Source organism: Portunus trituberculatus, chromosome 41, assembly GCF_017591435.1.
Source record: "Portunus trituberculatus isolate SZX2019 chromosome 41, ASM1759143v1, whole genome shotgun sequence".
NCBI classification, from domain to species: domain Eukaryota; kingdom Metazoa; phylum Arthropoda; class Malacostraca; order Decapoda; family Portunidae; genus Portunus; species Portunus trituberculatus.
The window spans coordinates 36,825,539-36,830,538 of NC_059295.1; the positions used below are offsets into that span (position 1 = coordinate 36,825,539).

The following is a 5,000-nucleotide window of genomic DNA, read 5'->3' on the forward strand; positions in this document are numbered from 1 at the left end:
CAGTCGAAGAATAACAACAGACAGCTGGGAAATATAGTGCAGTGTGGAGGAGAGAGTACAACACGGTCTCATGAAGTACCAAAACAGGGATCACAGTGCAAAAGGAAAGCCACAGAGCGGTCACACCAACACAAACGAACAAGGAACACACAAGGGCTGCATCGCAACACACAGGACCGGGGAGTAATTAAGTGCTAGGACAGAGAGAGAGAGAGAGAGAGAGAGAGAGAGAGAGAGAGAGAGAGAGAGAGAGAGAGAGAGCCCAGTGTTGTTTCTCATTCATTTGTGTTGCTTTGCTTGTGTGTGTGTGTGTGTGTGTGTATTTACCTAGTTGTATTTACCTAGTTGTAGTTTTACAGGGCCTGGGCTTTATGCTCGTGTGGCCCCGTCTCCATATCTACACTTATCCAATCTTACTTTAAAAATGTGTCAGAAGTGGGATTCGAACCCACGCCCTCTGAGAGGACCAGAAAGCCCACACCCTTCTATCGGAAGGGAAGTTACCTTGAGTCTGGCGCCTTAGACCACTCGGCCATCCTGACGGTGTGTGTGTGTGTGTGTGTGTGTGAGAGAGAGAAAGAGAAAGATATATATATATATATATATATATATATATATATATATATATATATATATAGAGAGAGAGAGAGAGAGAGAGAGAGAGAGAGAGAGAGAGAGAGAGAGAGAGAGAGAGCTTCGTAATGTGTTGACTCGATTTCTTCCTTTTTTGCTCTCTCTCTCTCTCTCTCTCTCTCTCTCTCTCTCTCTCTCTCTCTCTCTCATCACAACACACATGGGGGAAGCAGGAAGCAGCAAACACAAACAAACACACGCACTAACGCAAGTGTAAACAATACCAGAGAACTCTACGAGGACAGAGAGATGTAGAGAGAGGAAAGGAGAGATGATGAGGAAGTGAGGGCGAGAGGGAGGGGGAAGGAGAGGGAGGGAGGGTGGAAGGAGAAGGCGTGGGGTATAAGTAAATGCAATGCGTGGGGGTGACAGACGCACAAAACACCTCTCCCTCTCTCTCTGTCTCAGTAGTGTTGACGTCCCCGCCTGCCACAGCCACGCAATTCAAGACAAGAACAGGTTTGCTAGTGCCGCCATCCCGTCCCCTCCCGACACTCCTCACCGCCACCACCGCCACCGCCACCACCACCGCCGCCGCTACCTTGTTCATGGCACCTGGTGAACTAAGCGAGACAAGTCGTGGTGGTGGTGGTGGGGAGCTATTGTACGAGTTGCGTGATGTTGTGGTGAGTTGAGAGTGACTGACTGATGGTGTTATTGGTTGGTTTTCGTGGTGGTGATGTGGTGATGTGATGGTGGTGATGGTGGTGGTGATGGTGGTGATGGTGGTATAGTGATGTCATTATTGTTGTTTTTCTTGTTGTTATTATAGAATTTTGTGCATTAGATGTTGTTGTTGATATTATTGTAGTAGTAGTAGTAGTAGTAGTAGTAGTAGTAGTAGTAGTAGTAGTAGCAACAACAACAGCAGCAGCAGCGGCAGCAGCAGCAGCAGTAGTAGTAGTAGTAGTAGTAGTAGTAGTAGTAGTAGTAGTAGTAGTAGTAGTAGTAGTAGTAGTAGCAGCAGTAGAAGGAGTAAGAGTAATGAGGCAGCAACAAATTACCAGGCGTCCCAGTGTTTCTAGACAGTACTAAACGGACGCACTTCACGACTGCCTCCCTGTAGACTGAAAGCAACTTCCGACCGTCATTAGTTCCAGAGGAGGAGGAGGAGGAGGAGGAGGAGGAGGAGGAGGAGGGAGGAGGAGGTTGAAACGAATGAGAGGAATGCTTTGGGGAGGGAAGGTAGTTTACGGAGAAAATGAAGGCAAAGGAATGCTGTGGGGAAATTAACTGGGATGGGAAATGGAGGACGAGGACAGGGACGACAATGACGAAGAGGAGGAAAAAGAGGAGGAGGAGGAGGAAGAAGAGGAGGAAGAGGAGGAGGAAGAGGACGCCCAGAACACATGCATGGAGGGAGGCAAGCATAAAGTAAACACATTTGGGACAGTGTCAAGTATCAGGAAGCAGGCAAATGTGACACGGGCGGAAGCAACACAAGGTAACCCGATCCGACCCATCCCACTCACCCACCTACCAACCACCCACCCATACCAACCTCCACCCCCCCGGCTACCATACCACCAAGCTTCCCCGTTCCAGCGATGATCAAACTTCGGGACACGAGCGATATTTCCCGCGTGTGTCGGCCGCCCACACCAGCCGTGCCGCCAGTTTGTCCCCGCCACCGACAAGCGCTATAATGGGGCGGCGTGTGCGTGCGTCCATCACCACCACCCAAACACAATCGAGTCAGACCGCCTGAAAGCCCCTAAACAGAAAAAAAAACGAGGAAGAGCATTTGTTGGCACACATCACACATGGGGCCACTCTCTCTCTAACTCTGTGTCCCCATCCTCCTCCTCCTCCTCCTCCTCCTCCTCCTCCTCCTCTTGCCACTAGGCCTTCGTCAGGTGTCACTTCACAGGTATACATCAGTGGCCTTGTCTGTCGCGCGATCAGTACCAGGACGGACACATTTAATTCAAGGAACATTGGTCGCCTTGCATAACTTATTTAGTGTCCAGACAAATATCTGTTTCCAATATATTCATTTTCTTGCTTTGGGTTTTCATCTGAATCTCTCCTACTACTACTATTGCTGCTGCTACTACTACTACTACTACTACTACTACTACTACTACTACTACTACTACTACTACTACTACTACTACTACTTCATGTACATTTTTAGGCAGGGAGAGGGGTGTTGCTAGACCTGACGGAGATCTCAATACACGCAGCCTACCCTCTAAGAGATGAAAGAAAGCCAGAGGTACTTATTAGAGCTAAACACTTTTGTTCCGGCTTCTGCTCTGACACGCGAGACAGTCATGAGCGGCTGAACCAGAGTGGCTTAGAGAGAGAAAAGATTAGAGAGAGAGAGAGAGAGAGAGAGAGAGAGAGAGAGAGAGAGAGAGAGAGAGAGAGAGAGAGAGAGAGAGAGAGTTATTATCCTACCCGCTCACCAGTTCCCTATCTTTAAGAGTGCTGTATCTCTCACTATCAATGTCCTTTCTTCATGTTGTTCTGACGGCTACTGACACGAGCATGGCAATACAATAGAATATAACAAGAGTGATGTATAGAAAACCGTCAGCGTCAGTAATCAGGATTGGGCGTGAAAAAATGGGTTCAAACTTGATAAAACTTAGATTGGTAAAAAAAAAAAAAATGTGGTCAGTAAGAATATTGGATCTTGAATAATGATAAATGGATGGAATACACTCAGTAATCAAGTTATTAGTGCAGAGTTAATAGGAAGCTTTAAAAGATGATTACAGAAATTTATGGAAGGAGATGAGAGATGGGAGAAAATAAGCACGTTTTTACAAGAGCGTAAGCCTGATGAGTAAGCCTGATGGTATCTTGCAGCTTCCCTGGTTTTGTCATGTTCTTTCTTGTGTTCTTATGAAGCACATACAGAAATACTCAACAGTTTTTTGTATAGCAGAAGACACATACATATAGTCGGAATTCTAACCCCCTAGTCGCCGTCCCACTGTACTTTTTACCCTCATATCCTCTGCTCTAAAACAATCTTATAAAAATAGTACAACTGATAAACAACCACATGATCAGAAGGCACCTGCAAGTCGAACGGTGTAGTATGTGTGTGATACTCGAGGGCAGCAAGTCTCAGGAGCTCGTTAGAAATTTTTTTTAACGTGAAAATAAGAGTATCCAAAAGATATAAAGTAAAAGGGATGGAAAACATATAAAAAACGGTGATTGCCGCTTGAAGGGATGGTCAATTTATTTCTCAAAGCGTTCATGTTGCGAAAAACTGGCAAATCCTTCGTTTCCCTTCCATTCTTCCGTTTATGTGCGCACGAACGAACACGATCTGCACACACACACACACACACACACACACACACACACACACACACACACACAGAGTCACACGGGTAAAAAGTTTCACAATGTTCGAGGATGTGCCCTCGGGACATAAAGAAAAAGTAGGCTCCTTACATTAAAACTTTACAAACTCTAAACACGGATTAATTTAAACCAAACTGTCCGATACGTTGACAAGTAAAGTGGCTTCAGTAATGGCCGTGTTTCCCTCTTCTTTATGGCCTCAGTACACCCATGTCGTGGCCGTGTGCTCCTTCCCTTTTGTGAGGAATATGTGGCGGAGAAGCAGGACAAACCCCTCAGGCTTAGACACATGTCTCTTGGTTTTATCTCAGGAACACAGACAAAACTCCATAAATCCCTTTTGAAGCCAGCGTCGGCAGCAGCACCAGGCCTCACCCGGACAGCAGCGGCGGGCGGAGTGTGGCCGGAGAGGGATAAGGAGACATATTAAAGTTTTTGAAGCTCGGCCAGGTTACAATACCCAGAAACACCACGGTAGTGCCTAAGTATTGGGTGTGCTTAATATTATATCATGTAATTATTACGTTTAGGGAGCCCTTTTACCCGCACACTCCCTCTCTCCCTCAAAGCACCGCCCTCCCTCTTATAAATTATGATCGCTCCGAAAGGTTTTCAAAGCCTTTTCCTGCAATTTTTCCAAGATCTAAGGTGCATAAACTTTGTTCACAAAATGTTGTTCTTAAAGTTGGAGCAGCTATCGGTAATCTTTACTTTATTCTGTCGTAACTACTCAAAGGAACCACCACAAAAACAGACTGAGGAAGAGGAAAAAGAGTAATATTATTCTAATCGTCACTCCCACCCTCATGCTTCTCAGAACAGCTCCCGTTCTCTTTTTGGGGAACACTTTACAGGAGAAACTTTGCTACGCACTCCACTACCCGGAACCACAGGCACGGACAGTATGTATCGTGCAGCCAGCCATCCCTTGCAGCCCCGTCGGCGACACAAACGCAAACTACAAGTCTTTTATTAATTATCTCAACACCTATTCCCGTGATAACGCGAATCTTACTAACTATTCAATTTAGATGCGGATT

At 46.1% G+C, this 5,000-nt stretch overlaps 1 protein-coding gene and 1 non-coding gene across 2 annotated transcripts in view; both read right to left on the reverse strand.

Annotated features, from left to right (window-relative positions):
- LOC123517115 overlaps window positions 1–5,000 on the reverse strand; it is a 219,653-nt gene that overhangs the window by 148,579 nt on the left and 66,074 nt on the right.
- Window positions 428–542, reverse strand: Trnal-caa. The gene is made up of 2 exons: window positions 505–542; window positions 428–472 (listed from the first exon to the last, which is right to left on the reverse strand). It is a non-coding gene; the product is annotated as a tRNA-Leu (tRNA).